We start from the raw sequence: 22,376 nt of genomic DNA on the forward strand, positions 1-22,376 counted from the left end.
CCTGTGAGGTAAGGACAGAGTGGGCTTCCTGGAAAGCATCTTAGAGTGCTAGGGACACATCAAAATAAAAACATGGTAAAACCTAAGCAAATATATTTCCAGGAGAGAGGGTGTTTTCACTGCTTGACCCCAAATCTCCCTTGACAAGTATACTGATGGTCCTCCATTTACAATGGTGTTGTTTTCCAATAAACCCATTATAAGTTAAAAATGCTATAAGTTAAAAATGCACTTAACATACTGAACCAACTGAACATCATAGCTTAGCCTCACCTATCATAAATGTTCTCAGAATGCCTCTGTTAGCCTACAGTTGGGCAAACTTGTCTGGCAACACAGTATACTGTAGAATATCGATTATTTCCCATCATGATTGAGTGACTGACTGGGAGCTGCAGCTTGCTGCTGCTACCCTGCACTTCAAGAGGGTATCATACCACTTTCTATTGAATACGTATTACCTTTGCACCATTGTACGCTAAAAAGTTTCATCTGTATCCACATGGAATCAAGGAATGCATCCAACAATTGATACATGCTATAGGGTTATGCTGTAAGACTGCTGATATTTTAAATAACTATAGAAATAAAGACTATAGAGAGAAGAGGAAAGAGCGAGACAGAGAGAGAGAGAGAGAGGAAGTATTAGGTTCATTATTGTGTCCTGAGGAACGCTTAAAAGTGTACTCCACTCGAAGAAAAAGCTACCAGAGAAACAGAAAGAGAAAAGAAAAAAAAAAAATAGGAGAGTGTTAAGGAGGTAAAGGGAAAACTATCTCAAAAGGAATTGAATAGTCACCTCTTAAATACTGGTAGGAAACCAAGAAAACTGAGTGGACTTAGCAACAAGAAAATAATGTAACTACCTCAGAAAATTTGGAAGAATCACGAGGATTGTGCAAATTTAAAGAAAAATGAAGGCAAAGATATGGAAATGGTATCTGGAAAAAAACCAAAACAACAACAACAAAAAACCATTTTGGATGTTTTTGTGAAGTAGCAGATACATGGATGGTATTTAGAGAGGGTATGTAGTCCCAGCCAAATATTGGTAGAGATGTGTAGTAAATATCAAGAGGTGTTTAATGGGAACAACTTCATGGAGAAAATAGAGGTAAATATTTGGAATAAAAATATTTATCAGGCAGAGGAGTATACCTGAGAAGTCACAAGTAGAAGAGATGGAAGTTGGGGTAATGCAAGTTGGGATGCTTCTTCCCATTATAAATAAACGAAAGAAGAGCAGTATGAGGGCAGATTGGGAGGTAAGCTTTGTAGATTTGGAGGCAAAAGAACACAGGGGAACCCATTAAATGATCTGTATCTTCTCAGTGAAATGGAAAGCAACTTTATCAACTATAAGAAAAGGAGAATGAACGAAGCAAAGAAAATTTGAAGAGTAATAAAATTTTTTCTACAAAATATCTCTCTTAAAAGCAGATTTCTTAAAATATATCTAAAAGGAAAGAAAGTATAACAAAACTGTCTCATTTTGTTTACAATTAGAAGGCAATGAATTTGCATCCTATTTGTAAACTTTTTGTTTCATAAAATCGAAGTTATAAGAAAATTCCCAAATGAAATAAATCATTTTCCCTGGAGTGGGTATGAGGCTTGACAGGAAGATATCTTCATATAAAGCAGCCTCTAGTCTGAGCCATATAGTTCAGGTAGAACGTAGACAAGAGACAGTAGAAAAAGCAGCGTTCTCAAGATGAATAGCAAAAGCAAAGGCACGAAAGTAGAAAATGGTAGGATATCCTGCTGTGCCAAACTCATCAGGGGGGTAGAGATGCTATACTCGCTTCTCTTTCCTATCTTCCAAACTAAAGCATGTGTGTGTATGTTAACAATTGTAGTTCCTAAACGTGAAGATAACAATGAAAAGAAAAAAAAACCACACACATATATTTATAACTATATATATATAATGATATAACTATATATGTGTGTGCATACATACACACACACACACGTATATATACCATTAAATGTGGTTCTTACCCTAGAAGGATTTTTTTTCTGTCTGAGATTCACTTAAAAGTTGGAAAGATATACACTAAGGGAATTGATACTTTATGTTGTTGCTTGCTGCATGTGCCTATAGCAACAAGAGTCTTTAAGAGTGCAGAAACCACAGAAATTTAAAGCAAATACTTTTTTTTTTTTTTTTTTTTTTTTTACTACATGGATTCATGGTAACATAGTTACTGACTTATTTCCCTTAGCTCTCCTTTAAACTAGAATCTCTTTCGGAGGCAAGACTGTCTGTATTTCTTTCAGTGCAAGGTAAACAGGTAAAGATTTCAAATGGGTTGAATTGAATGCATGCATAATTTAAATGAGGGCAGAACAAGGGGAAAATGGCATTGCTAAAGTTTTGTAAGCTTGTGCATTAAAGCATAGAATTATTTTTTACATCTGAAAAAATAAGTCTCATTGTATTCATTGTCATTACTGACTCCTCCTGACTTTACTATTTGTCCTTAGCCAAACCTTCACTATGAATTTGTTATTTTTATGCATATATGTTAAATCCTCATTAAATCTATACAGATGTTATGTTTCATTTAGTTAAGCTACTTATTTCCTCTCCTCGAAGCTTTCAGCAATATACATAATCAATAAATACCTATTGAAGTTATCAGATAAGCATGAATTTTTATTGCAACCTATTAGACAGACATGGCAAGCTGCTTGTAATTTTGAAGCCTGGAAGCCTATCCTGGTGTAAACTCCTGAAAATAATCGTATTTAAATTTCATAGATGTATGTATAAATTAAAACATGGATGTAACTGAGCAACTTAAAAAGAATAAAATCTGAATCATACAAGTTTATTTAAAAAGTAATGTATCTTCAAATGTAGCTGTTTCGTTATAAAGTCTTTTTGATATTTATGTTATTGTTTTCTGAACTAAAGTTTACCAAGAAAATGAAAAGGAAGGGTCATATAAATGAAAATTAAAAGCTATAAATTTCCATAGGGATTACATTGCTTTAATATGCAAATGTGTAATTGTCTAAAATTAATTTTCTTCATGTCAAATGTTACTTATATACATGTACATATTTATATACTTGTATATGCTCTCAATATTTATTGTCATTTTAGACTGATATGAATTCAGATAGTTTATAATACGTAGAGATTCTCATACAAATGTTGAAGCACATTACAGGCTGAAGAAATTACATGAAAAACAAAATTTTGTACTTTGTATATATGTGCACAGTTACAGTCTTTAGAGCTAAAGTGAGAAAACTATTCAAATAAACTCATCCAGAATAATGCCCAGCTTTTCCAATTTTAAATATAGAAAGAGATTAGAGTGGTCAAAAAAATATGCAAGTGAATCCAAAGGCCGAGTTTGGTGGTGGTGAGCTCCTGGGAATTAATAACACCATTGGTCAGGGGAAAAGTTAAACACAAGATTCACTCTCAGCCATGGTATTAGAATACCAATCTTTCTTCACTTCGTGCTGTCCAGGAGATCTACAGTATGAACATAAAATGACCTCACATTTCACTCAACAGAAGAGTAGTTTAAGACTCCCCTATGTCCAATACAAATTTAACATGTGCAATATGACTTAGTGTTTCAGTTTTATCTTGCTATAACATAAAGGCACAAAGCATAGTGAAAAAAATATTTCAAAGAAAAAACATTTTCTGACTTATATAACAGAGTCTCCTCTCCCTGACCACATTACGGTTTAAAAAGATTTCTTATCAAACTCTCACCATAGCAAAGAAAAAGAAAGCTTCTCTTACCAGAGTGGATAAAGCTTCAATCTTGCTATAGCGTTTTCTGCAGCTCTTGTTTGAAAGACAGATCCACAGCAGCTTTGTGCATACAAGTGATCTGGCTGATCCCCAGTTCCTGCACACACACAAAAAAACAGTATAATTGGCTCTCAAAAAGGTGTTGTAAACATTCATCATGATGGCACTTGCATGTTGAATCTCGTGACTGTTACTCTAGTAGACTTTCTCCAAACAGGCCAATTACATTTCTACTTTCAATACAAGCTGTTTGGTTTGTCTGCTCGATACTGAGATTAATAGTTTTAAAGAAAGCATGCATTTGTGAGTATCTGTTCTATTACTATGTCTGAAAGTGTACTCTAAGATTAAAAATATACACACAATTATAAATCAAGATGATATTGTCTGGTACATAAATTTACTTAGCACCAATATGTCTTTATTTTTAAATTTAACAATAATCAGGCCAATATTAATGTACTAATGAGATATCAGTGTTATTAAGTCTCTTTCATTTACTATTTGATAAAACTCAAATGAACATTCTATATCTCTGCTTTGCAAAACACCCACATCAATAATGCCTCCAACATACCCCAGAGTCTGAGACCAAATGTGCTGCATTTCTAAGTCCATTAAATATTCCATGGTTTCTTTGCCTAAACCTTCAAAGTGGCCCAGATACAATCACATCCTTAAATTTTATGGGCGCAATAAAGAGGTCACAAAGCATTGACTTTTTAAAATTTTTACACATTCAATGTTTCTGGAAGCATTAACTCATTATAACTACAAGTGGTATATTCTTCTTATCAAATGAATATGAACACTACATCAAAAATTAATTCTCAATAAAAATAGTCTCAATTTGTGCCACTCTTTATAATGATCTAAGCAATACATTGATCTTACAACTATGTGATTATATAATCTTTGCCTTGCTTCCCATGGGTTTAAAGCCTGGTTAAGTGTTATCAGCAGTACTACAATGAAAAATATGAATTAACTGGATAGAGAGATTTTTTCTTTTTGCATTTTTATATCTGGCATCTTATTTTCCATCATGTATACAAATTAAGCAAGTGCAACAAACAATTTTGTGCAACAATTTATGATTGTAGAAATCTCAAAAAAAATGATAACTTATGACAATATAATTCAGAGGATTATAGGTTGATATATACTAGTCTTTCAAAACAACAGATTTCATTAACCTAATTATGTTACTTAGGGAGTCAGAGGGTGGGGGGAGAAGACCTATACTGTTTTTTAAAATAGTGTGTATCAGTCAACTATTATCCTTTATTATTATGTAACAGTTATCTTTATAAAATTTTCCACTAACATTTTCATGTTTAGTTATTTTATTAGAACAGTGAAAACAGCATTATTATTCTCCATTATACACATGATATAACTAGGACTCAAAGGATAAGGAGTTGAAATTCTTAACTAGAGAATCTTCTGATGTTCAGCTACATCCAAACAACTTTTTTTTAAAAACAATATATCTAATATTTTTCTTTAAAAGAGGTTTGTGTGATTTAGCTTGGTGATTTCAATTGGAGAATAGGCATTTAGTGAATTATTATAACATATTCGGAGCTGTGATACATTGAGACCTTTTCCTATGCCTAATTATTTTGGAAATGATCTGCAAATACAGTTCAAAAAGACAATTACATATGATGTTATGTTAAAAATGTTTAAAATTTAAGAATTATCTATTGAATATCTGCAAAGTGACAGGTTCCTTGTTAAGTTCTAATGTTATGGTAGTGAATAACATAAATATCTCCACTTTATATAATTTTCAATGTAAAAATGAAGATAATTAGCCCAAGATACAAATTTGTTTGGAACATTTTAGTGGCAGTGAGTTAATTTATAAATTCATTAATAGAAAAAAATCCCTAAGATATCAGAATTTTTATGTCTTTATTACAAAAAAATCTAATCATTATTAAAAACAGTATTGTTGAAACATTGAGCTAATCATTTAAAAATGATTCTGAAATTCTTAGTGCTTATATTTTAGAAGAAGATTGTAGACATTTTTACTAGTTATTTTCCAATGTACACAATTTGTATTTATAATACATATGTATATCTACATATACAAATAGTCATATTAAGGTCTTGATTAGATAATGAGGTTTGGAACAGTTCAACTATTATATAATATGATTGTAGGAGTAAATCAAGTTTTCCACTAAAAGTTGTTGACGTCCCCCCTCCAAATGAATATATTAAAAATAAAATGATGAAGGCAAAATAAAATTATCATTAAGTATCATATTAGTTAAATGACTTATAGCATTTATGTGTTCTAGTTATTTTCAATCTCTTTACAAATACAGGAACACATTGTTTTATTGTGATTTGCTTTATTGCACTTTGTAGAGACTGCAGTTTTACAAATTGAACGTTTGTGGTAACTCTGCATTGAATAAATCTATCAGCACCATTTTTCTAATACAAAGTGCTCACTTTGTGTCTCTTTGTCGCACTTTGATCATTCACACAATATATTAAGCTTTTCCATTATTATTCTATACTTTATCTGTTTTGTTATATCTACGATCATTGATGTTACTCCTGTAATTGTTATGGGGCACCACACACCACAACCATATAAGACAGTGAAATGTTGTGTGTGTTCAGACTACCCCACTGACCAGCTGTTATTCATCTTTCTTCTTCTACTGGAGACTCCCTGTTCCCTGAGACACAAAAATATTGAAATTTAGCTCATTGATAGTCCTACAATGGCCTCTAAGTGTTCAACTGAAAGGAAGAGTCATAATCTTTTACTTGAAGTCAAATGGTAGAAATGATTAACTTTAGTGAGGAAGGCATAGAAAGCCAAGATAGGCTAAAAGCTAGGCCTCTTACACCAAACAGTTAGGCAAGTTGTGAATGCACACGAAAAGTTCTTAAAAGAGCTAGTCCAGTGAAAACATGAATGATAAGAAATCAAAACAACTGTATTACAGATATGGAGATAGGGTTAGTGGTCTGGATAGAATATCAAACCAGCCACAATATCCACTTAAGATAAAGCCTAATCCAGAGCAAGGCGTTAATTATCTTTAATTCTATGAAAGTTGAGAGAGTTGAGGAAGCTGCAGAAGAAAAGTTTGAAGCCAGCAGAGGTTGATATTTAAGATATGATGCCCTTAACACAAGAGATGATGCAGAAGCTGAAGCAAGTTATCCAGAAGATCAAGCTAAGACAACTGATGAAAGTGGTTATGCTAAACAACAAATTTTGGATGTCGATCAGACATCCTTCTATGTCAGAAGATGATATCCCTATAAAACAATAAAACAATGAAGAAAACAAAGTAACTAGGTAACAATCAATATGATGACTGGAGCAATATGTCATATCTCATAGTAACTTTGAATGTCAATTATATAAATGCTCCACTTAAATGATACAGATTGTCAGAATGGATACCATAATCACAACCCAAATACTGCTGTCTTCAAGAGACACACCTAACCATGTGAGGATTCTTATAGACTCAAGCTAAAGGGATAGAAAAACATATTCCACACAAATGGAAACCAAGGGCAAGCAGGAGTAGCTATTCCCATATCAGATGAAACAGACACTAAAACAACAAAAGTAAAAAAAACAAAAAGATGAAGAAGGTCATTATATAATGATAAAAGGATAATCCAACCAGAAGATGTTATAATCCTAAATATATATGCACTGGAGCTCCCAGATTCACAAAATTATTACTACTAAACCTATGAAAAGAGGCAAACACCAATACAATGATAGAAGCGATTTCAACACTCCACTGACAGCATTAGACAGATCATTGAAGCAGAAATTCAACAAAGAAATGCTAGACTTAAACTGCACTCTAGAGCAAATGAACCTAACAGATATTTATAGCACATTCTAACCAATAACTGCAAAATACACATTATTCTAATCACCCTACAAATCATTCTCCAAGATAGAACACATAACAGACCACAAAGCAAGTCTCAATAAATTTTAAAACTTGAAACAATATCAAGTATCTTCTCAGACTATAGCAGAACGAAATTAGAAATTAATTCCTAAAGGGACCCTCAAGAATATACAAATACATGGAAATTAAACCACCTACTTCTGAACTATGTTTGGGTTAACAATAAAACCAAGGTGAAAATCTAAAAAGTATTAAAAATGAATGATAATAGTGACACAGGTTATCAAAACCTCTGTGATACTGCAAAAGCAATGCTAAGAGGAAAGTCTATAGCACTAAATACCTACATCAAAAAGTCTGAAAGATCACAGATTGACAACCTAACATCACACCTCAAGAAACTAGATAAACAAGAAAAAAACAAACCCAAAATTAGCAGAAGATAAACAACAACAACAACAACAAAGATCAGAGCAGAACTAAGTGAATTTGAAATCAAAAATCAATACAAAAGGTAAATGAAGCAAAAAGTTTTTTCTTTGAAAAGATGAACAAAATTGATAGACCATAAGCCAGATTAACCGAGAGAAGGTTCAAAAATAAACTCAATTAGAAATTAAAATGGAGATATTACAACTGACACCACAGAAATAGAAAAGATCCTTCAAGACTATTATAAACACCTCTATACATACAAACTAGAAAGTCTAGAGGAAGTGGATAAATTCCTGAAAACATACAACCCTCTTAGCCTGAATTAGGAAGAAATAGAAATCCTGAACAGACCAATAACAAGCAGTGTGATTGAATCAGTGACAAAAAATTTGTCAGCCAACAAAAGTTCAGGGTCAGATGGCTTCACAGCCAATTTCTATCAGATATTCAAAGAGGAATTGATACCTATACTACAGGAATGATTTCAAATGATTGAGAAAGAGGGACTATTCCTAACTCATTCTACAAAGCAAGTATATTCTAATAACAAAGACAGGGAATAATATAACAAAAAAGAAAACTATAGACCAATATTCCTGATGAACATAGATGGAAAAGTCCTCAAAAAAAATTAGCAAACCAAATTCAACAGCGCATCAAAATGATAATTCACTATGATTATGTGGGTTTCATTCCAGGGATACAGGGATGATTAAACACACACAAGTTGACAAATGTGATTCACCACAAAAACAGAATTAAAAACAAAAACCACATGATAATCTCAATAGACATAGAAAATCATTCAATAAAACCCAGCATCGCTTTATGATCAAAACTCTCAGTAACCTAGGCATAGAAGGAACGTACCTCAAAATAATAAAAACCATGTATTACAAACCCACAGCCAACTCATACTGAATGAGGAAAAGAAGAAAACATTCCCTTTAATAACTGGAAGAATACAGGGATGCCCATTTTCATCACTTCTATTCAACTAGCACTGAAAGTCCTAGCCAGAGCAATCAGGGAAAAGAAATAAATAAGTACATCCAAATTGGAAAATAGGAACTCAACTTATCCGTTTATAGTTGATATGATCATAGACCTAGGAAACCCTAAAGACTCCTTCAGAAGGCTTCTAGATTTGATAAATAAATTTGATAAAGTCTTGGGCTACAATATCAATGTACACAAATCAGTTGTACTTCTATACACCAATAACAACAAATTTGAAAACAAATCAACAACTCAATCCCTTTTACAATAACTAAAAAAATTCTGGGAATATGCTTAACCAAAGAGGTAAAAGATCTCTAAACCTAGAACTACAAAACACTGCTGAAATAAATAATAGGCAACACAAACACATGGAAATACATCCGATGCTCATGGACTGGAAGGATTAATATCATGAAAATGACTATACTGCCCAAAACAATCTACAGATCAATGCAATTCCTACCAAAATACCAACATCATTTTCACATAAATAGAAAAAATAATTCAAAAATTTCTTTGGAACCAAGAAAGAGCCTAGTGAAAGCAATTCTAAGCAAAAAGAACAAATCTGGAGCCATGGCATTACCTGACTTCAAAGTATACTACTAGGATATAGTAACCAGGATAGTATGGTACTGATATAAAAGTAAATGCATAGACCAATGAAAAAGAATAGAGAATTCACATATAAAGCCAAATCGACCAACTGATTTTCAACAAAGCATACAAAAACATAAACTGGGGAAAGGACTTTATGTTCAATAAATGGTACTGGGAAAACTGGATAGCCATATGTAGAAGAGTTAAACTAGATCCCTATCTCTCACTATATACAAAACTCAACTCAAGTTGGATCAAAAACCTAAATTTAAAATCTGAAAACATAAAAATTCTAGAAGAAAACCTAGGGAAAACTCTTCTGGATATTGGTCTAGGCAAATAGTTTATGATTTAACCCAAAAGCAAAAGCAACAAAAATAAAAATAAACAAATGGAATCTAATTAAACTAACAATCTTCTGCACAGCAAAAGAAATAATCATCAAAGTCAACCCACAAAATATGACCCACAAAAAAGACAATTCACGAAATGGTAAAAACTATTTGCAAACTATGAATCTGACAAATAACTAATATCTAGTATCTGCAAGGAACTCAAATCAGCACAAATAAAATCACATCAAAAAGTAGGTAAATAATGCAAGCAGACATTTCTTAAAAGAATATACAAATAGTTAACAAACATATGAAAACGTGCTCAACATCACTAATCATCAAGGAAATGAAAATTAAAACCACAGTGGGAAACCACCTTACCTTGGCCAGAATGACCATTATTAAAAAGTAAAAAAAAAAACCAATAAATGTTGGAGTTAATGTAGTAAAAAGGGAAATCTCATATACTGTTTGTGGGAATGTAAGTTACCATAACCTCTACGGAAAACAATATGGAGATTTCTTTAAAAATACTATTCAACCCAGCAATTCAACTGCAGGGCATCTACCCAAATGAAAATTAGTAATTATATAAAAAAGACACCTACATGTGTTTGTTTATTGCAGCACAATTCACAATTGCAAAGATGTGGAACCAACATAAGTGCCCATCAATTGATGAGTGGACAAAGAAAATGTGATACATATACATCATAGAATACTTCTCATCCATAAAAAAGAATGAAAAAAATGGTCTTTGGCAGCAACTTGGATAGAGCTGGAAGTTGTTATTTTGTGTGAAATAATTCAGGAAAACTTTCTACTGATCAGTGAGAGCTAAGCTATGGGTATACAAAGATATACAGAAGGGTGTAATGGACATGAGAGACTTTGAGGAGGAAACAACATATTGGGTACAATGTACACTACTCAAGTGACAAGTGCACTAAAATCTCAGACTTCATCACTAAACAATTTGTTTATGTAACCAAAAACCACTTGTACCTCTAAAGCTATTGATTTTTGTAAAAGATATATTTGTTGACTACCATGTAAAAAGTTGCTATTATATTTTATTAAATCTCCCATTGATCTGGATGCTGAAAAAGGAAAGTGAAAATATTCAGTCACCTGGCAAATAAGATACAATTATGTTATTGAAATATAGTGACATACATATTAAATGAAATATGAATAATTTTGTCAAATTTTTAAAGTGAATTTTGCATCACTAATTGGCCTTATGCAAATAGTACCTTGTGGAGGCCTATAAATGCAGTTTGTCAAAAAATGGTGTCATTTACACACCCAGATAGACAGCAATGAGATACTGATGATTTCATTATGATTGACATTAAATGCAAAGCTGAAAGAAAACAAAATAAAAATTTTTCAAGTTCCAACACAAACCAGAAGAAATGCAAAGAAATTATTTCCCTGAAAGAATTTATAAAACTGAGACCAGAAATAGAAAAATCACTAGACATCTGGGAAGCTTAAGGTGTTGACTGAGCCATCGTGTACACCTCACCTCTCTGGCTTCTCTAAATACCACTGAAATGAAAGAAGAAAACAGAAAAAAAAATAACAAGGTCCACCATTAACATATCATTTTTTTAAGTGCAAGACAGATTTTTTTGAAAAATGGGAGATAGAAATCAGACATGATTGTAATGATATGTAAGTAATACAGAGTAAAGCTCAACCAATAACAAACACAGAAGAGGAATGACTCAAATAAGAACCTCTTAAAGGAAATCCCAGATAAACTTTACAGTTGGAATCTACAGGTACAAAAAGTTTCTTTGGGCCTTGAACCAATAACCAGGAAAGCCAGAAATGAAGCTGCTAAGCTCGCTGTCCTCAGGACTAAGCACCCAGAATTGCTCTCTTTTGAATAGCCGAGGGTTTATTCTGGGAGGGTTTCTAATTTGGCTGCTGAGGATAAAGAGAAGCAAAGCATAACTTGAATTTACTGAATCTTCGAGGTGGGTAAAGAGAAGAAAGGATAAAAAAAATAAGCTTCACTCACTGGTGATATCCAAAAAGCAGAGACCACAGAAGAAAATGAAGATGCCATCTAGAACTTTCATAGCCAGAGAGGAAAAGTCAATGTCTTGGGTTCAAAGCTTCAAAGGACAGGCTGACGTTCTTGTAGCATCTAATGCAGCTGGTGACCTGAAGGCAACATCCATTTACTATTTTGAAAATAGTAGGGCCCATAAGAATCCTCTGAATCTATTTTACTTGTGTTTTATAAATTGAACAACAAAGCCTTGATGATCACAATGCTTTGCAAATAAACTTCTAAAAGAGAATTTTTGTGATTTTAAAAAATTTAATAATTATCTATTGAGTATTTACTAGGTGACAGGCTCCTTATTAAGTTCTGAGATTACAGTGGTGAATAAAAGAAATATCCTCAGTAACTTTATGTAATTTTCAATGTAGAAATACAATAATGAGTCCAAAATACAAGTTTATTTGGAGAATATTAGTGGCCATGCATTATAGTATAAGTTAACTGATAGAAGAAAAGATGCAAAAATTATTAGAATTGTTGTGTCTTTATTACAAAAAAATATAGGATGGTTTACTGAATATTTTAAGCCCAATGTTGATACCTACTGCTTAGAAAAAAAGATTTATTTCTAAATATTACTGCTCTTTGGCAAGGCAGCTAGTCACCTAAAGTTCTAAAGGAGATGTTGTTTTCCATCTACAATGGAGATCAATGTTGCTTTTTTGGCTAATCATACAACATCCACTCTGCAGTCCATGGATCAAGGAATAATTTTGACTTTCAAGTCTTATCATTTATAAAATATACTTTGAAAAGGTATAGCAGCTGTAGATTTTGATTTCTCTGATGAATCTAGACAAAGTACATTGAAAACCTTGTGGAAAGAATTTACCATTCTAGATACCATTGAGAATACTTGTGAGTCACAGTAAGAGGTTAAAATATAAGATTAACAGAAGTTTGGGAGAATTTGATACAAATCCTCATTGATGACCTTGAGAGAGCCAAGACTCGAGAGGAGGAAGTAATTGCAGATGTGGTGGAAATAGCAAAATAAGTAAAGTTAGAAGTGGAGCCTGAAGATGTGACTGAAATGCTACAATTTCATGATGAAACTTGAATGGATAAGAAATTGCTTCTTATGCATAAGCAAGGTGTGTTTGTAGAGAAAGAAAGAAAGAAAGAAAGAAAGAAAGAAAGAAAGAAAGAAAGAAAGAAAAAGAAAGAAAGAAAGAAAGAAAGAAAGAAAGGAAGGAAGGAAGGAAGGAAGGAAGGAAGGAAGGAAGGAAGGAAGGAAGGAAGGAAGGAAGGAAGGAAGGAAGGAAGGAAGGAAGGAAGGAAGGATCTTATCCTAGGGAAGATGCTATGAAATTATTGAAATGACAACAAATAATTTAGAATACTACATAAACTTAGGTAACAAAGCAGCAGCAGAGTTTGAGAAGAATGACTCCAATTTTGAAGGATGTTATATTGTGGGTAAAATGCTCTCAAACAGTAGCACACGCTGCAGAGAAGTATTTTGTGAAATAAAGAATCAGTGGCCAGGAGCGGTGACTCCCGCCTGTAATCCCAGCATTTTGGGAGGCCAAGGCGGGAGGATCATCTGAGTTCAGGAGTTCAAGACCAGCCTGGCCAACATGGTGGAACCCCATCTCTACTAAAAATACAAAAATTAGTCAGGCATGGTGGCAGGCACCTGCAATCCCAGCTACTTGGGAGGGTGAGACAGGAGAATCGTTTGAACCCAGGAGGCAGAGGTTGCAGTGAGCTGAGATCGTGCCACTGAGCTCCAGACTGGTCAACAAGGAGCAAAACTCTGTCTCAAAAAAAAAAAAAAAAGTAATCAGTCAATGCAACAAACTTAATTGTCGTCTTATTTTCACAAATTGCCATGGTCACCCCAGTCTTCAGCAACCACCACCGTGATCAGTCAACAATCATTGACATTGAGGTAAGACCCACCTCCAGCAGAGAGGATTACAATTGTTAGAGGCTCAAATAATACTTAACAGTTTTTAGCAATAAGGTATTTTTAAATTAAGGTGTGTACATTTTTCTTTAGATATAATTCTATTCCAAGGTTAATACACTACAGTATAGCATAAACATAACTATAATATGCACTGGGAAACAACAATTTTGTGGGACTTGCATTACTGCAATATTCATTTTGCAGGTGTCTGGAACCAAACTTGCAATATATATGAAGTATATTTATATTTCCACTGACATTATATATATATATATGTATATACATATATACACATGTACATTTCTGTTAACTCAATACCGTAATTATAGTTTTATGTTATTATATAGGTTTCTCAAACATAATTATCCATTAATGTGGATGTTTTCTATTACAGTGATTAAACAGAAATTTCAACCACTCATTTTGTCATAGAAGCATGCTGAATAGACCTGGAGAAAAATTTAAAATCCTGAAAATTTTATTACTTTAAATTACTGACCATGAAAAATAAATGAACATTTACTACTGCAAAAAATCTTAATTACAACTGATGGAATAGCCGTAAATTTCAGTGAGAAACAATAGCCCCTGTGTAGGAGAGCCCAAATATCAACCCACCCCAACTATCTACCAAACTCTTTTTGTTGTTGTTGTTTTGTTTGTTTTTTTGAGATGGAGTCTGGCTCTGTCGCCCAGGCTGGAGTGCAGTGGCGCGATCTTGGCTCACTGCAAGCTCTGCCTCCTGGGTTCACACCATTCTCCTGCCTCAGCCTCCTGAGTAGCTGGGACTACAGGCGCCCACCACCACGCCTGGCTAATTTTTTGTATTTTTTAGTGGAGACTGGGTTTCATCGTGTTAGCCAGGGTGGTCTCCATCTCCTGACCTCGTGATCTGCCCGCCTCGGCCTCCCAAAGTGCTGGGATTACAGGAGTGAGCCACCATGCCCGGCCTGTCTACCAAACTCTTTTAGCGAAGTTTTACCAAATTTTCTCATGCTAATTCTTCTCATTCATATAAGTTACTCCCTCTGCATTAGTTCATGCTCATCAGTGTTTAATCCTGTTTTAATATTTTCATGCTTCCAAAAATAAACTCCCCTACTACTTTGTCTCTCTAGTAACCATATTTCTACCTTGGAAAATATCTCAAAAATATTTATTTTCTCATTTTACAATATCTTCTCAGCTCACTTTTATAGTACATCCATCCCCCAAGGCACTAAAATAGTCCTCATTTTACCTGGTATTCTAACAATTAACTGATTCCTTCTTGAACCATCTTCTTCTCTTGTCTCTAGTGATACCATATTCTCCTTATTTCTTTCATACCATGCAAAGTCTTTCTATCCCAGGCTCATTTGCTGGCTCCTTTTCCTCTGTCTGCATAATAGGTTTGGAGAATTTCTTGACTGATCATGGACCCCTTTTTCTTCTCAACCTACAGTTTCCCTGCAGATAATTTTATCTGGTTCCATGGCTTTACATATAATCTTTCTTGTTGACTACCAAATTTAGATCTGCAATCTGACCTTTTTCCACTGCGCTTTAAATATGATTCTCCATCTGCATACTGATCTCAATTCCTGGCTCTCTAACAAGGATTTTAAAATTCAAACATGGCAAAATAGAACAATTGACTCTACCATATCGTTGCAAACCTGACCTTACTCCAGTCTTCCATATTTTAATATGGAATTCTTTCAGTTAAAATTATTTGAGTTAAAATCAAAGTCTTAAATTTTTATCTTAATGTTTTATTCTAACAAAAATGCATAACATAAAGTTTACCATATTAACTATTTCTGAGGTACAGTTCTGTAGTATTAAGTACATATTCACTTTGTTGCACAACTAATCTCCAGAACATTTTCATCTTTCAGAACTGAAACTCTACACCACTTAACTCCCCGACAGGAAAGATTTATTGACATATGCAACAATACAGATGAATTTCTAAATTATACTGAGTGATAGAAGCTAAACAAAAAAATACATACTATATGACTTCTTTTATATAAAGTTCTAAAAATGCAAACTTATCCATAGTGACAGAAAGCAGATCAGCTGTTGCCTGGGAACAAGAAAGGTGGGGGTGGAAGAATTGGTGTGAGGGATTGCAAAGGATCACAAAATTTTTGTGGGTAACAGATGTATTCATTATTTTTATTGTCATGAAGGTTTCAGTAGTATACACACATGTCTACACTTATCACATCACACACTTTAAATATATGTAGTCTAATTTATGCCAATTATATTGCAAATATGACATTTATAATAAGTTCACAAATAAAACTTCTAAAAATTAGAAAGAAAATAATTCAATATGTAAAGGCAAAAATATATGTTCAAAATCTTCACAAAATAAGATATCCAAATGACCAATACCATGTACAAGAATATTCAATATTATTTCTCATAATTATGCACATGTACCCTAGAACTTAAAGTATAATAATAATAATAAATAAATAAATAAATAAAGATTCCAATGGCAAAAAAATTTTTAAAAAATAAAATTAAAATTAAAAAAATATTCATTCACCATATTGAGTAAAATTTATAAAAATAAACATTTCAAGATTTGAGGGAATGTGAAACTCATATACAACCGAAAGAATTGGAAATTAGCAAAAGCAGTTTGAGAAACTGGCAATACATACTAAAGCTGAAAATATACTCATCTTATGACCCAAGAATTCCACTCCTAGTTTCATATTCAAGAAGTATATGCATATGGCATCAAAAGATACACATTAGATTGCTCATGACAGCTCTCTTTGCAACAGACAAAAACTGGAAATTATCCAAATGTCCACCTGCAGTAAAACTGAAGAATATCTTTTAAAATATTTACATAATAGAATAAAATATATCAATGAGAATGAGCAAACTTTTGCTATACATGACAACATGGGTGAGTCTTAAACCTAATGTTGAGAAACGATGTAATAAACAAATATTATGTCTCATATAATTTTATTTCTATAGACTGCAAAAATGGTTAATTTTATTTTGGTAAAAGTAGTCAATCTACTGATTATCTTTGGGGTAGACTGGGTTTAACAACTAGGAAAAGGTACAAAATAATCTTTCAAATATTGGTAGTATTTTATTTCCTGTTAGAGTTATACTTCATTATAGAGATGTACTCACTGTGCAAATGTACTGGGTTGTTCACTTAAGGGTTTGCAATTTCTGGCTATGTGTTATGCTTCAGTAAAACTTTATATGTATATGTGTGTGTGTGTGTATGTATATATATGAACACATATAGCTACACATAAAATATATCACAAAAATGTAGAATAAAATGTATTGTGATTTATGTTCTTTAGAACATATTATTTTTTATAAATATATAACTTGAAATACTTTGTGAAAATTTATTGCTAAGATAAGGACCCATTTTTCTCCTGATAATGAAAACAAAACACTTGGATAAGGTGAAAAAGTTCCAGTAAATAAAAAGTCATTTGAATAATTACTCATCCCAGGAAAGCTGTTCCAAATGGCCTTGGTAAAGTACATAATGCATTTATTTTTCTCAAAAGAATACACCATTATAGCACAGATATTTATTTGTATTCATTTCACATTATTTATGAAACTTCTTGAGGCTCTGACTTAGAGAAAGCAACCAGCTGTTTTTGTGATTTGCAAAATCAATGTGTAAAAGACAAAAAGGCAAAAAGTAGTATTTTATCATTTATATTGTCTTATTGCTTTTTTACTCACTTTCTTAATATGAATACCATGCATTATTTCCTATATTATCTACTGTTCATATACAATGAAAACTACTATCAGGACTTAAAGTTACATCATGTAACTCATTCTTAAATATATATGGATGTGATTAGCCATGGTGGAAAGAGTGTGGATTTCACAACTCTAATGAACAGTTTGAATGTATGTAAATTTGGACAAGCTGCATACTATTGCCATGCCTCTGTTTAATTATCTATGAGAGGGAGATGGTAATACTAAACTTACTGGTATGCAAATGTAAGCATTATATGTAAATATATAAAAATTGTTCTAATCTACATGCTTACCATTACTATGTTATGCACTACTAAGAAGTTTTATTGGGCTATGCATTCCTAGTGTTTTACATCAAAAGATAAGTTTGGAATACATTGATTTAAACATTGATAAAAAGATGAACAATACAAAAGCTAAGGGATCGTAGAACAGTGACCCTTCAACAGGAACAGTATCCCAAAGGAGTGCCCTTTCTAAATGAGCAGCAGAATTCTGTTTTGTTTGTTTGTTTGTTTGTTTTGAGATGGAATTTCACTCTTGTTTCCCAGGCTGGAGTGCAATGGTGCGATCTTGGCTCACCACAGCCTCTGCCTCCCAGGTGCAAGCAATTATCCTGCCTCAGCCTCCCCAGTAGCTGGGATTACAGACATGCGCCACCACTCCCAGCTAATTCTGTATTTTTAGTAGAGACAGGGTTTCTTCATGTTAGTCAGGCTAGCCTTGAACTCCTGACTTCAGGTGAAGCATCCACCTTGGCCTCCCAAAGTATCATTCTGTTTTTATAACTGCGACGGAGCACTTTGGCCTGAGTAAAAAAGAATGACTGGAAATAACTTGGCTATCAAAGTAACAATAATTGTGTCAATAAACTTAGTTTAGAGATATTTACCAGTGAATAAAATATTTACACTTCATGAGTACCAGTTTTGTTTGTTTGTTTTTAAAAGAACAAGTTTAACAGACTTGTTTACAATGAAAAGCCCACATGTTGACTAGAGTCTGATCTCATTGTAAATCGTATTGATGTAAGTCGACTTGATTTATAGTCTCCTTCATATTTACGTAGAAAAAAAGGATCTTTTTAAATAATGAGAAGATCCTTATTTAAAAAAAGTAAAAGGGGAATGAGAGGAAAAGAGAGAGTCAGAGAGAAGACGTAAGAAAGATAATTAGAGCAAGAGAGAGCAATAAATAAAATGAACCAAATAATCAATAGGTAAATCTGACTGAGGTTCGTTTTTATTTTTTCTACGACATGCATATGTCATAACATGTTATTATCTCAACTAATTTAGTATTTTCAGAATTTGACTGTATGTGTATAACTAATCATCTCAAACATAATATTCATTTAAAATTGTTTTGTTTCTTTCTAAGAGCAAAACAATTTTTGCCCTTTTTTCCATATGGTTTATTTTTGAATGGCTATATTGTGCCAGAAAGCAGATCAATGATTTGCTGGAGATGGGGCTGGGGTAGAAGTGTTGACTGAAAAAGACACTGTTTAATGTGAGAAAACCATTCCATATTATGATTTGATGGTGGTAACATACTGGCATAAATATATCAATCTGATCAAATTGTACACTTAAAATGGATGCATTTTTTAGTTGTGAATTTTATTTAAATAAAACAAATTAATACTAGAAAATAAATTTATGGCTAAATCAAGTTGTCAATATAAGTACTTTGTATCTCATATTTTGAATAATTCAGAATCTTCCCTTCTGGTGTCACAGTTTTCAAGTCAATCGCTCATCATATTAAACTGATTCTGGTTAATACTGTGTTCTTACTACTATTAGGAAGACATTGTGGAGATAACTGTTATTAACAGCTACATAAATAAAACATAAATTCTGTTCTCAACAACTGGCAATCTAGTTTTAAAAAGTAGAGTATGCATAGTAACAAGGAAATGAAAACTATGATGATCTTAGTACTATTATAGTTGGTAAAATGTCTCCCCCATACTGCATTTGGTGTCATTTAGCATAACCACAACGGCAGACTTCAGATAAACATGATTTTTTTTTTTCAGGAACTCTAGATAAATATGTATTAAGCCTGCATTTAATTTTTAATTAATTGATTTGTTATGTTTGTACTCTCTACATAGAGAGTAAAATAAGTTAGAGAGTAAAATAAATAATAAGAATATATTTAGCTTCTCCTGTACAATAAGAATTGTTCTAACATTTGTATTGGTGAATGAGTATTCCAAAATGATTATGTCAGCCATCCAATATATAGACCAAATACAAGTTGAACAATAGTATAGTTATAGATGCAAATATAGATATTGAGGTAGATAGAATGAAGCCATTTTTTTACAAGCAATGTTTGCCTACTTAGGTGTTTTGTACTTGCTGATCTCTCCAAGTATACTCCTCCTCCATATACTGCATACCATTCCCTCTTACGTTTCCAGGCTTTTGCAAATGTCATTATGGCAAAGCTTTCCATGCCCTGCCCATTTTCCTTCAGCATCACTGATTCCCCTACATGTTTGAGACCTTTTGCTGCATGCATCTGAGATGTTGCTTTCATTGGCCAATGGCACATGATTGACAAGCATACAGGTCAGCTCAGAAGGTAAAATATGTTCCCCAAAGCAGCCTTCAGTTAATGAGAGAAGGGAATTAGTGGTCAAGTGCCTCGCATTTCCCTCAGTCTTTGGATGATAAGATATGAGACATGGTTCACACAATGTCCCAGAATTCCATAGAAGAATGGAGCCCGTGTTGCCTGTAGCCGTTTCCTGATTATTTGTACACTTTTTATTGGAATCCTTTCCTTCTCAGCACTTTCCTATTTCCTGCCATGGTTCTTGAGAATCACCACACACAACTTACTTGTACCTAATTTCTTGCTTCAGAGTTAGTTTCCTGGAAATCCTACCTAAGATAGTCACATTCTTAAATGAAAAATTTACTTTCACCACCCTTGGGCGTGGTGGCGGGCCCCTGTAGTCCCAGCTACTCGGGAGGCTGAGGCAGGAGAATGGTGTGAACCCTGGAGGCGGAGCTTCCAGTGAGCCGAAATCGCGCCACTGCTCTCCAGTCTGGGAGACACAGCAAGACTTCGTCTCAAAAAAAAAAAAAAAAAAAAAAAAAAAAAAAAGAATTGCAACTCCAGCCTAACTCAAGCATAGTCATCTCCTTACCCTATCTTAATACGCTTCACTGCATTGTTATGAAATGAAAAATTATATCATTTGCTCTTTACGTACTACCTGAATCCCTCACTGGAAAGTAAAGCTATGAGAGGAGGAACTTTTGTTTGTTTGGTGTATCTCTAGTACCTATAATTATACCTAGTGAATGGAAGGTGCTCAGTGAATTATTTTTGAAGAAATAAATTATTAAAATGAATCTTAGAAAAAAAAACTAAGCTAACATCAATATTTTCTTCTAAGATTGACAAGGTAGCCTTGGAAATTGGCAAGGAGATAGTGTTTAACTCAACTTTGTGTCTTCCCCAGACAAATCAAAGAACTGAGTCTAATATAACGAATGCTAAAACATACATTTCATTAAAGCTTTGAGTCTTGCTTCAGTGTAATTTTAAACTGTCAAGGAAAGCTAAGAACTGGAACCTTTTATTTTACAACTCAAATAGCTAGGCTTCAGATGTTTATCATTGAGGAGTATATGATTCAAGCAATTATTAAATCTACAGATGTTCAGCTATAAGCTTTACAAGGTTTCTTGTCACTGAAAAGAGAGTAGAGGTATATTGTAGATATTGCCAGAAAAAGTTAGTTGGGCTAAGACAAAATGTAACTTAATTTCTATTGTTGGGGGTTACAAAATGTTTAGGTGGTATGTAACAATGTGCTGAATAAGAAAAATAATAATTGAGAATATACAATCAATAATTTTCAGTTATAATATTTATGGCAATGCCTGTTTTCTTATATACTGGAGTTTTTTAAGAAAACATAGTGAGCTTTCAGGTATTACTGTGAAAAAAAGAATAGTATGACATTATGATGTTTGAGGAAGTTTTAGTTATATAGGTTTTGGTTCAAATTCCAACTCTGCAATTTACTAAAGGTACACTCCTGTATGAGTTCAGATTTACCTAATTTTGTTTCTACTTTTAGTGGGGTAAAATACATAAGGCAATGTGCATAACTCTTAATTGCATAGTTTGATGTATCTTCAAGAAGCTAACACATTCATTGAGATAGCCATTTAGCAAATCAAATTATAGAACATTTCAAAGATCTCAAAAGCCTGCCTTGTGGGCCCTACCAATTATCACTCTAGCCAACCACTCTCTGGTAATGACTCTTCTCACTTCTGTCACCATAAAATAACTAAGTCTGTTTTTGAAATTTTTATAGATGTAATAGCACAGTATGTTTTATGTCTAGTTTCATTTGCAGAATATTCTATTTATAAGATTTAGTACCATTGTTCCATGTAGTAGCCATTTGATCATTTTCATTTTATGCACTCCCACATTGTGTGACCACTACTAATGGTTTTATGACCACATCTAATTTACCCATTCCAAATTTGATGGA

General features: G+C 33.1%; 1 protein-coding gene across 2 annotated transcripts in view; it reads right to left on the reverse strand.

Moving 5' to 3' along the window:
• The window catches only part of MGAT4C (MGAT4 family member C), a 909,629-nt gene that overhangs the window by 484,235 nt on the left and 403,018 nt on the right, over positions 1-22,376 (reverse strand). For both annotated transcript variants that reach the window (XM_050749432.1, XM_050749434.1), the window contains one exon: positions 3,776-3,884. The gene's annotated coding sequence lies outside the window, so the exon portion shown is untranslated. The remainder of the gene's footprint in view (positions 1-3,775; positions 3,885-22,376) is intronic.

This window comes from Macaca thibetana, chromosome 11 (genome assembly GCF_024542745.1).
Source record: "Macaca thibetana thibetana isolate TM-01 chromosome 11, ASM2454274v1, whole genome shotgun sequence".
Classification (NCBI taxonomy): Eukaryota; Metazoa; Chordata; class Mammalia; order Primates; family Cercopithecidae; genus Macaca; species Macaca thibetana.